Source organism: Ochotona curzoniae, unplaced genomic scaffold, assembly GCF_017591425.1.
Source record: "Ochotona curzoniae isolate NIBS_2020 unplaced genomic scaffold, NIBS_Ocur_1.0 contig_430, whole genome shotgun sequence".
Classification (NCBI taxonomy): domain Eukaryota; kingdom Metazoa; phylum Chordata; class Mammalia; order Lagomorpha; family Ochotonidae; genus Ochotona; species Ochotona curzoniae.
In genome coordinates, this window is record NW_024466219.1 from 20,773,237 (window position 1) to 20,784,274 (window position 11,038).

Here is an 11,038-nt window from a genome sequence, read left to right on the forward strand (position 1 = left end):
TATTTGTGAAAATTTTTTCCTAGTATTTCCAGTTTTCTTGTTTCTATTTATTTACTTAGAGGCAGAGAGATAAGAGAACTCCCACGTATGGGTTTATTTCCCAAATGCTTACAACAGCCAAGGCTGAGCCATGACAAAGCCAGAAGCCAGGAACTTAATCTGAGTCTCCTACATAGGTGGCAGGACTCCAGTTACTCAAGCTGTCACCTGCTGCCTCCCTGGCTGTACATTTGCAAGAAGCCAGAATCACACGCAGAGATGGGACTTGATCCCGGGTGCTCCACTGTAGGATGCAGATGTCTTAACCGCTAGGGCAACTACACACCCAGGGTGGCATCTTTCTAGATATGCATTCATGTGCACGTGGCAGTGCATGTAAACTGTTAGGGCAAGGACAAGGAGCAGCTGGGCAGCTCCTTCTAGCTTCAATTGACACCAACAATGTCACTGATGTGTCAGAGCTCCAGAACCTGCTATTTTGTAGCTTACACAGGTTCAAGCAGACATCAGAAAAATATAGGTAAATACAGCAGGCTTTTCATAGCAGTTTGTAAAGTTAAATTTGTCTTCATTTCATTTTGACATTTATTTCTTTCATTTAAGCTATTCTGTGGAATTCTGTGACTTTTCTTCCTTTTTCATAAGATAATATACTGTAAAAATTATGATGTAGAATATGCTAGCTCTGTTGTAAAGTCCTTAAAGAGAACAATTTAAAGCAAGCTTCTAAATTAGTTTTGAAATTTCACATATTCTTGAAATTTTGCAGTCTTTTAAACACATTTGAAAGGGCTTTAAAGCTATGTGATGAAAGAAATTTTTTGGTTAGCTTCTTTTCCCATCCTGTTTCAGTGCCTTTCTTTGCTAACTCTCAAACTTCATGACTTAAAATGAGTGTTTTCTTAAATCTCCTAAGTCCTACATCAGCAATTTGGGAAGGGCTCGGTGGGGTAAGTAGAGTGATTCCTGAGGAACAAAGTGAGGTCCATAAATAGTTCTCAGCTGGAGCATGGGCTGGTCTGCAGGGTTCAAGATAGCTTCACTTACAACTGGCACCTTGAGGGAAATGCTCAGATGATACTATCCACAGAAATGCTTCTCTCTCACACAGCTTCTCCAACACGGTGCTCTCAGGTCATCCGATGAGCACCCCTTCTAACAAGTGTTCCAGGGCAACAGCGTGGAAACTGTTTCCAATGGAGCCTCAGAGGTCACTTGGAACAACTTCTACCATGTTTTACTGGTCATACAAATATTAGTGCCCACTTAGACTTAACATGAGAGGAACTGAGCTGCACTCCTTTTGGCAGTAACATGGTAAGAACACATCATAAGAGATCATGTGTGATGGCAATATTAATGTGGCTCTCTGGAAAATGCAGCGTGTCACCCCTCCTTCCCCCATCCCTAATCGCGCCTGGCTGGGATGTACCTGAGGAATATCGAGGCAATTGTCTTGGACACTGTGTCTTTCATACTTTCCCTCTCCTTGCATCCTTCTCTTCTACTTTTGCATATTATTTTCTTATTCTCACTAGAAAGGACCTAGCTCCTTCATTGCTGTCTCTCTCCACGTATCTTCAAACGCTTAGGTTCTGGAATAATGGGACATTTAGATCGCAACTTGGTCTAGCAGAGTGTTGGATCTTTGCTCTAGGTCTGAGAGAGCCTTGACTAATCCCAGATGCACTTTACATAGGAGGAAGTTGAGGCCTCAAGAAGGGACTTTCCCAGGGCATAATTCTGGCGAACACAGCACAGAATGTAGCCTACAGTGGAGCTCAACAAATGTCAGCAGCTTCACTTCCATTTCTGCCTGCCTAGAACTAAAGCCACTTGGTTTTTGTTTCACTATTTGGACGTCCTTTGGTTAAGGAGTGAAATCACACTGACAGATTTCTGTGCACAAAGAGAACTGTCCCAGCCCTTGGCCCTGCTCTATCTGAGCCATGGGTGCAGATATCCCAGAAGAAGGGTGGTAATGAAGATGAAACAAGCCCGGATTGGTGCAGCCAGACCCTGCAGCAATCCCCAGGAACAGTAACTGCTCCTTTCTGATCCTAAAGTCAGCATTTGCTAAACTCTAACATGTACCAGCTTGCTTATAGACAGGTTTTGAAATGTTCTGGGCCTCCAAGGATGGCAAATTTTACTATCAACAAGGGAAGTCAGGCTGAGGATGAATCTGGAGGACACAGGCCAAAAAAGATGCCACTAGGTGGTCAGATCCAAGGCACAGCATCTCTACTATATTAACATCTGTTTCCTTTGATAACAACTGCAAGCTGGAGGAAGTGAAGGCCCAGAGAGGGGGCTCCTCAGATGGTCTGACACCAGGCATCCCAGTGTAGCAGGGGCTGGGCAGGGTAAGGACTACAGCAAATGGGCTGGCACACTGCTCCCAGGTCTGAATGTTAAGGATATGAAGAACGATATGCTCACAGGCCTCTTAGTACTTTATAAAATCGGCCAGCTAATGGTTTCCAGCCAGCAGATAGCAGTCCTGCAAATCAGTGATAAGCTGAGAATGCAGCATTGAGGACTATGGCCAAGAAGAAACTGAAATAATTATTTTCTGTTTATTTGAGAGGCAACAAGGGACAGAGAACTTTGATTTGTGAGCTCATTCCCCAAATGCCCGTGATGATCAGGGTTGGTTTGAGGCCACATCTGGGAGCCAGGGACTCAATCCTGGTCTTTCACATGAGTGGCAGGCACTCAAACACTGTGGGCCATCACTGCTATCTCTTAGGCCCTTGTTTATAGAAACCTGGATTCCAGAAGTGGTGCCAGTAATTGAACCTAGGCATTTTGATGTGGGATGTGGGTATTTTAACTACTAGGCCAAATGTCCACCCCTGAAATAGCAATTATCTTTTAATTCTTACTTGCTTATTTTCACTGTGCTGGAACAGCATATGCACATGTGCACGCACAGACACATACACACATGAACACACACACACATACACACAGTCTTCCACTTGTTGGTTCACTCCCCAAATGTCTATAATAGCCACAGCCTGACCAGACTGAAGCCAGGCCCTGGACTCAATCTGGACTTCCCATGTGGATGACAGAGAACCAAGTACTTGAGCCATTACCTGTTGCTTCCCAGGATATATCTTAGCAGGACTCTGCAACTGGAAGTAAAGCCAGGATTGGAATCCAGGCACGCTCATATAGGATACAGGTGTCTCAAACAGAGTTTTAACCACTGCGCCAAACACTAGCCCCTGGAATAATTATTGACATAGCCGACAACTTCTTTCAGAGAGATGTTGGGTCAATAGGACTAGCACAGAGCTTGGTACATATAGGGGTTCCCAAAATGTCCTTTAGAATAATCTGCTAGTTGTACATCCACACATTCCACCCCTCCACTGATCTCCATCCTCTTGGCCTCCTTCTGGAAGCCCTCCATTAGCTCTAACTTATGGATGGCTCAGGTCATGGAGAGACACTGCCAATGACTGTTATTCCCACCCTCCCCCCACCCCAGATTCAAGGTTAACAGCCCCTTCCCTGGAGAGAATGATAAGAAACAAGCTGTGCAGGTTTTTATGCCTTTCTTCCTGCTGCGGTTCCTTCCTGAAGCCCATGTGATCCTTCCAGACAAACAAAGAAGGGGACCATTTTTTTCCCCTTATACTCCTGTCCTGACGGGAGCTGAGGAGTAGGTGGGGGAGGTAGGAAAGGTTAACTTCAGAAAGACAGAGTCATCATCAGCCAACACTGTAATTTCCTGACCTGTGAGAGGCAGGAACTTGTGCCCTCAGTGGCTGCAGCAGCTGGAGCTGAACTTGCAGGAGCAACTGCCACATTGGGTATGGAGCAAAGACCAATCCATTCCAGTGGCTCTTCAAGCTCCACAATCTATTGAGGGCTGAGCATGTAAGACCATAGCACCTACTGAGTGGCTACCCTCCGCCAGCCACCATATCAGGAACTCTGTGAGGACCAGCAGATCTCATTCTTTCTCCACAACTCTAGGAAACAGGCATTATTGTCATTTTATAAATGAGGAAACCAACGCAAAGAAGACTTAGAAGAACTCAACCAAGGCCCCCAGTGACTGAACCAAGATTCAATCTCCAGAGCCCTCACTGGGATGATTCCACAGAGTACACGGTCTTAGTAGCTGATCTACACCATGGCACGTGGCCAGGTCACATATAGACTCATTCAACTCCATGGTTTAGGGCTACATGTACCATACAAGGGAACATCCTCTCCCCTGTTTGTGGAGACTACACTGTTTCTGCCATAAGCATTGTTTTCTGCATAGACACAGGAATGATCACAGGGAGAAGGAGAAGCTCGTGTGGGTGGCACATTCCATCTCCTAAGCGGTGGGGGAACCCCTATCTTGAGTCCCATCTTGTGTCACCTGTTGTACCTAGAATCACCTTAACATCTGAAACCTGATTCTTCAGGCTTTTTGTGACATGTCAGCCAGTCTCAGCACAGATCCCAAGGATGACTTCTCAGCCCCTAGCAAAAAACCTCAGTGTCATAACCTGCCTGGTCAGAGAGGACAGAGAGGGCCCTGAGGAACTGGCTGACCATACCCTCTCCACCTTGGATCATTAACTGCCTGGCTCACCAATCCACTCTCCACCAGCCACGCTGTGCTTTGCTGCCAGCTTACCTCTGCTTAGCTCCTGCACCTTCTCATCCCTTCATTCTCTCTCCTTTTCCTTCTCAGGGCTCCTCTACCCAGGAGCTGTCTCCATCTCATGCTTGCCAGAGCTTTCCCAGCCCTGTCCCTTGCTGGCTGTCTTTCTCGCACTGTTTCTACCCCCAGTTCCTTGCTGTGTCCCTGCTTCTTTTTTGCTTCATTACAAATATGAGGATCCCTCACTGTCCCAACCCCATCCTACTAAGCACAATGCCTTTAGTCACGACATGATTCTAATTCCCAACACATTGAGGATGAAGCTTCAGGATACAGGGAGGAAAGACTCCCGGGTTAACTTGTCACTGGAGACTCACGGTGAGGATCTACAGGCTAGTCTTGACCCAGGGCTGTGATGTTCTGTGAGGCTGAAGCTGCCTTCCTCTGCCACTTCCCAGGGACACAAAAGCTTGAGCCCATTTGCATTCGTTCCCTGATTTGCTTTGGCTTTGAAGTCCAGGACTTGGTGCCATACTAACTTATGCAAACTGAATGCAAATGAGTAGACCTGAAGAAAATTAAATGTCCCCAGATTTACTGGAAATCAGAGGCACCCCTGATGGGAAGACTTAGGGAAAATTTGGAATATACTTCCCGAGGGAAATTTAAAAATAGAGTGGGTTTCAGCTGGTTGGGTGTTGGTCAGAGATGCAGCTCGAAGTTGCCAAAAGGATAAAAGACCCATTGGAAGACAGAGGAAGAAAAGGCATCTGACCGCCAAGGCTCCCTTACCTTTCTCCTTCTCTTGGCTCTGGTTCAACTCCCTGCCCTGTTGAAATCCCTGATGTTGCACACTGGAGAGCAGAGCAATGGGTGTTACTGCCTCTTCGTAACCAAGGGCTGGTTACTTGCATGTTGCCTCCCAACAACAACATGCTACCCTTCTCCTCTCCCCTTGCATCTCTCCCACTGACCTTATGCTGGGCCTTCACTGGGTATGTCTTGTCAAAAGGACAGGATGACCTGGAAGTAGGCTGGCAGAAGGACCGGGTGACCACAGGATGCTCCTTTACAGAAGGCCTTAGGGGACAGGGCTGGGGCAGACTAAATCAGGCACCAAGGCCTGAAGGAGGGAAAATGGCCATTCCATAGAATGGCAGCAAAGGAAGCTGGCCTCCACAGCCACAATCCATTTTTCTGAGCCCAAAGATGTGCTAAGTGACGATAAAAGGTACAAATTGATCTTATCTCAAAAATGTCAAGAAGTAAAGATTCTAGGGCTAGTGGTGTGGCACAGTGGATTAAGCCATTGCCTATTATGTTGAATCCCATATCAGAGCATTGGTTTGAGCTCTGGCTACCCTACTTCCGATCAGGATCCCTACTAATGTGCCTGGGAAAGCAGTGGAAAGTTGCTCACATACTTGGTCCCTGACCCATGTGGGAGACCTGGATGGAGCTCTTGGCTCCTGGCTTGGGCCTGATCCAGCCCCAATCCTACTGATCATTTGGGGAGTAAACCAACGGATGGGAGGTCTCTTTCTCTCTGTCCTACCTCTATGTCATTCCACTTCTCAAGTAAATAAAATGCATATTTTTAAAAGAAATAAACTAGATATTCTCTTTAAAAAACATTCTTTCAAAACTTATCCAGCATCTCAAGATTTCATTAGACATTGATATAGATGCTTGGTGCAGCTATGGAGTCATTTTATTCTGGCACCTTCCTCCAGGGAATTAGAGAATAGCTTTTTTGGCAATTAAGGTGTGTTCAGCAAACCATTAAGATACACCATGAAGGGCCCGGCACAGTGGCCTAGCAACTAAAGTCCTCGCCTTGAACACACCAGGATCTTATACGGGTGTCAGTTCTAATCTCGGCAGCTCCACTTCCCATCCGGCTCCCTGCTTGTGGCCTGGGAAAGCAGTTGAGGACAGCACAAAACCCTGGGACTCTACACCCATGTGGGAGACCCAGAAGAGCTCCTGCCTCGTGGCTTTGGATCGGCTCAGCTCTGGCTACTGTGGTCACTTGGGGAGTGAATCATCAGACAAAAGATCTACCAATCTGTATATCTGACTTTGCAATAAAAGTAAATAAATCTTAAAAAAAAAAAAGAAAGAAAGAAAGATACACCATGAAAATACCTGGAACAAACTCCTCCTGGATTCAGAGACCTCCTCATTGCTTCCTGGAGAGGAGATTCCCCCAAACAAAACCCTCTACCCCTAGTAGATAGGAGTGGTGTGGGCTGATCCACATCCCCTAAGCAGACGGAAAGCTTGCTGAGAGCCAACTTCCCACAGGTCAATACTTGATGCTTCCCAAAGGAAGGAAAAAATGTTCATTTGTATAAACATGATCCTTGACCAACAATGGTTCTACTTCAATTCAATGCTTTTTCCACTTTCTGATGACTTGAAAGTGATAATGCATTCAACAGAAACTGCACTTTGAATTGTGAGCTTGCTCTTCTATGCTAGCAATATGTGGTATTTTCTTCTGTCTCAATGCTGGACGGTGGCAGTGCATGGCTGCTCCCAGGCTGACCACCAGGAGAGTATAATTTATACAGTGTGCTGTGCTGCCGAGCTATGGGGTCGAGTAGGTTAGGTTTACTAAGCTTGATCTTAGCCAAAAGGCTGAGAAGCGATTGAGTAGGTTAGGTTTAATGAAATACATTTCAGTTTGCAATATTTTCAACTTACAGTGGGTTAATTGGGACTTATAAGAAGCACCAGTATTAAAAATGTAAAGATCACACTGCATCAAGAATATTATGTGTACTACATCCTTTGTGTCTCAAGCAAAGCCACTAGGATATTAAGGTTAAGGGAGTTAAAATCGTTTGCCCAAGCTCACACAGCTAATGAACAGATGTGGTAGATCTTCTGTTAGAAGCCATTTCTCCTTTTCTTTCTAGGTATATACTAAACTCCATTTCCTAGCCCTCCTGCAGTTAAGACAAGCTACAGGACTGAGTTCCGGCCAATGAAATAAAGACAGAAGTGATGTTTACTGCACCCAGGCCTGGCCCATAAAAACCTTGCAAGAGGTCTTCCACTCCGTCTTTGCACATCACTCTCTGGATGACCAGAGCACCAAGAAGCCTGGCCAGGAAGAAGGGAGGAGGTGCAGTCCCTGAATGACCGCATGGAGCACAGCGCGCCTCATCCCACCCTCTGCCACCTGGATTTGACTAGGACTTGGATGAAAACAATCTTCACTGGTTTAAGCCACTTATACTTTATCCTAACACCGTGGAGGAGGCAGGATCTGAAACCAGTGAAGTAGCATCTAATTTAACAGCTCCCCTTCCCCCATCCATGCCTTTTTTACAGCCAAGAACTACACTGCTGAAGATTTTAGAACAATGGGGTAAATGAAAACATAAAATCAAGCAGGCAACTGACAAATATTTGTTGCTGGCATAAAACATACAGACCACCAGGGTAGAGTATCAGGGAAAGCCGCCTAGCACTCGTGCCAAGAAGGGTCTTTGCCATCACCTCTAAGAGCACCTGCGCCTGACGCTTCACCCCGTGGGAGTCCACAGGGCACGAGGGCCTGTAAAGCCAATGATCCGCATCTCATTACTGCAGCCTATCGTCCCTGCCCCAAGCCGAAGAGCACCGAGTAAGGAGTCGGCATAACAAAGGTCACACTCTGATCATGATAAAAGAAACCGATTAAAAAAAGAAAGAAACCTGCTTAACCAATCTTTCTTCCACAGGCTGCTCTTCTAGCAAAGAGAAACTAAAACCTACCAACACTGCAAGCAAGATACAATCTGCATAATCTGATTTTTAAAAAGGAACACAAAACATAACAATCATGGGGAAGGAAAAAGTAAAGCGTTTATAACTTTCTTTTGAAAGAAAATTTTAAAGTTAAGGATCCAATGTTGTGGCAAAAGTGGCAATGTTACCCTTTTAATATATTCATTTAAATTTTATTGGAAAGTCAGATATATATACAGAGAGGAGGAGAGACAGAGAGGAAGATCTTCCATCTGTTGATTCACTCCCCAACTGGCCACAATGGCCAGAGCTGAGCCGATCGAAGCCAGGAGCCAGAAGCCTCTCTAAGGTGCAGGGTCCCAGGGCTTTGGGCCATCCTCATTTGCTTTCTCAGGCCACAAGCAGGGAGTTAGATGGAAAACGGGGCCACTGGGATAAAAACCTGTACCTGTATGGGATCCTGGCACATGCAAGGCGAGGACTTTAGCCACTAGGCTACTGTGGCAGGCCCACAACGTCACCTTTGTAAATGCCAATTTAAGTAACTCCCAACTGCTCTTCTTCTGGTCCAGCTTCCTACTAATGTGCCTGAGAAGGCAGCAGAAGATAGTCCAAGTACCTGGTCCTCCTGAGAGGCTCACAGGAGACCCAGACTGAGTTATAGCCTCAGCTGTAGTGGCCATTTGGAAAGTGAGCCAGCAGTGGAAAAATTTGTGTTCTCTCTCTCAGGCCCTTTGTTTTAGGATGTGGGAATCTTGATTACTAAGCCAAATACCTATCTCCTATAGTTTTATATGTTTTGAAAACTAATTATTTATTTGAAAGTTGGAATAAGAGAGAAGGGGAGCTACAGAGAGAGACTGATGCACTGGTTCATCCCTCAGATGGTCCCAAGTTGCCATAGATGCCAGAGCTGGTTGAAGACAGGAGCCTGGCGCTTGTTCAGTTCTCCCACGTTGGTGCCAAGGGCCCAAACACTGGGCCATCTGCTGCTGATTTTCCCTGGCCATTAGCAGCGAGCTGGATCACAAGTGGAGCATCTGAGACAAGAACAGCTGCCCATATAGTATACAGTCATGGCAAATAGAGTTTTACCTGCCATACCACAAAGCTAGCCCCACAGTTTTTCTACTGAGATAGCAAATACTGCAAGAATAATTTTCAGGAACTAGAAAGATCTCTCTTGTTACCCTCACACGTAGTTGTCCCTTCTACTTTAAATATCGACCTGTCTGTAAGAGTAATCCACAAGTCTTATTATTCAATTGCTATCTTACCAAGACGTAAGACTTGGTAGGAGCTAGCATTTCTTGTGTTCCTCTTATCTGCCAATTATAGCTCCAGGACCTAAGTACATGGGATCAGCATTCAAGAGTCATCTCAGAACTATTTTTAAATTCATCGGAAAGAGAAAGATTCTGACTGTGCTAGTCACTTTCCTGCTGCGATGAAGCAGCCTTGGCTTAAGGCTCACCGCTTGCAGACCTGTGGTCACTGGGAGGTAGCAGGAATGCAACTGGTGGCCAGGCTGTCTCAGAGGCCAATGCATGAAGGAAGGAACTGGATGGGGAAGAAGGCATGTTTAGTTACCAGAAACCAAGTGGCCACTTGACAATGCTGTCACGTGTACCTTTGTGCCTAACTACGTACCACAAAAGCTCTGCTTGGGAACGGTACCAGCCCCTGCCATTTACTGACAGCTGACTTGGTACAGATTCACAATCCCTCATCCAGGATGGATTACATAATTTAGCATCCAAGCTAGGCAATTCTGAAAGTGAAACGGGAGGAAGAGTGGCATCAGTCATTTCGTTAGGACTAAAGCAGAAGTCGGTAGTTGCTGACACAAACTAGGATGTATGATAACCCACCTTATCCATCACCCTGGAGTCAAATGTATCCCAAATTCAGACATTTTGCATTTCCTAATGGTATCCCTGCATAAGGGAAGGTACTTTAAAATATCAGAATAGGGGCCCAGCAGAGTAGCCTAGCAGCTAAAGTGCGTGCCTTGCAGGCACCAGGATATGGATGTCACAAATCGTGGTTTAACCCACTAACCCACAATACCAGCCCCAATACACTACATTTCTGTGGCAAATGTATAAATGGTGATCTCAATGGAATAGACACTTCAGATTCTACCACCTGATGATTTATGAAAAACATTAGTTTTCAGAGAAATTTTGAGAATTCTTTTTTCAAACTGAGGAAAGGGCATGTCACCCGGTAGCAAGACTGTATGCTAGGATGTGCTCTGAACACACAGCTTGCCAAACAATCCCAAAATATCAGCCGGCCATCCCATTTCTTTATGGATCATCTTCCCATCTGCTGCAGACTCTGTTGTGGGCCTAGTGACCATTCAGGATACGCTCTGCCCATCAGAGGTGAAGCTAGGGGACCAAGCCAGACTGCACAGGCATGTTGAAAAGCTTCTGCTAGTGCTACTCTTATTCCACCGGGTAAGACACAGGAAAGCTTGACAGGGAGTGCAGAGGAAGCCGAGACACCTGCTGAGCAGAGGCTAAGGTAGGAGCTGCTGCTGATGTGTGGAAGGATGCACCCATGTGCAACCCAGTCCCGTGGCTGCATCTATGCGGAGGCCTTGACATCCTGGGCTCCTTCCAGTATTCCACCACGGCTGTGGGTCACTGTGACCTGATCTCAGCCAGCAAT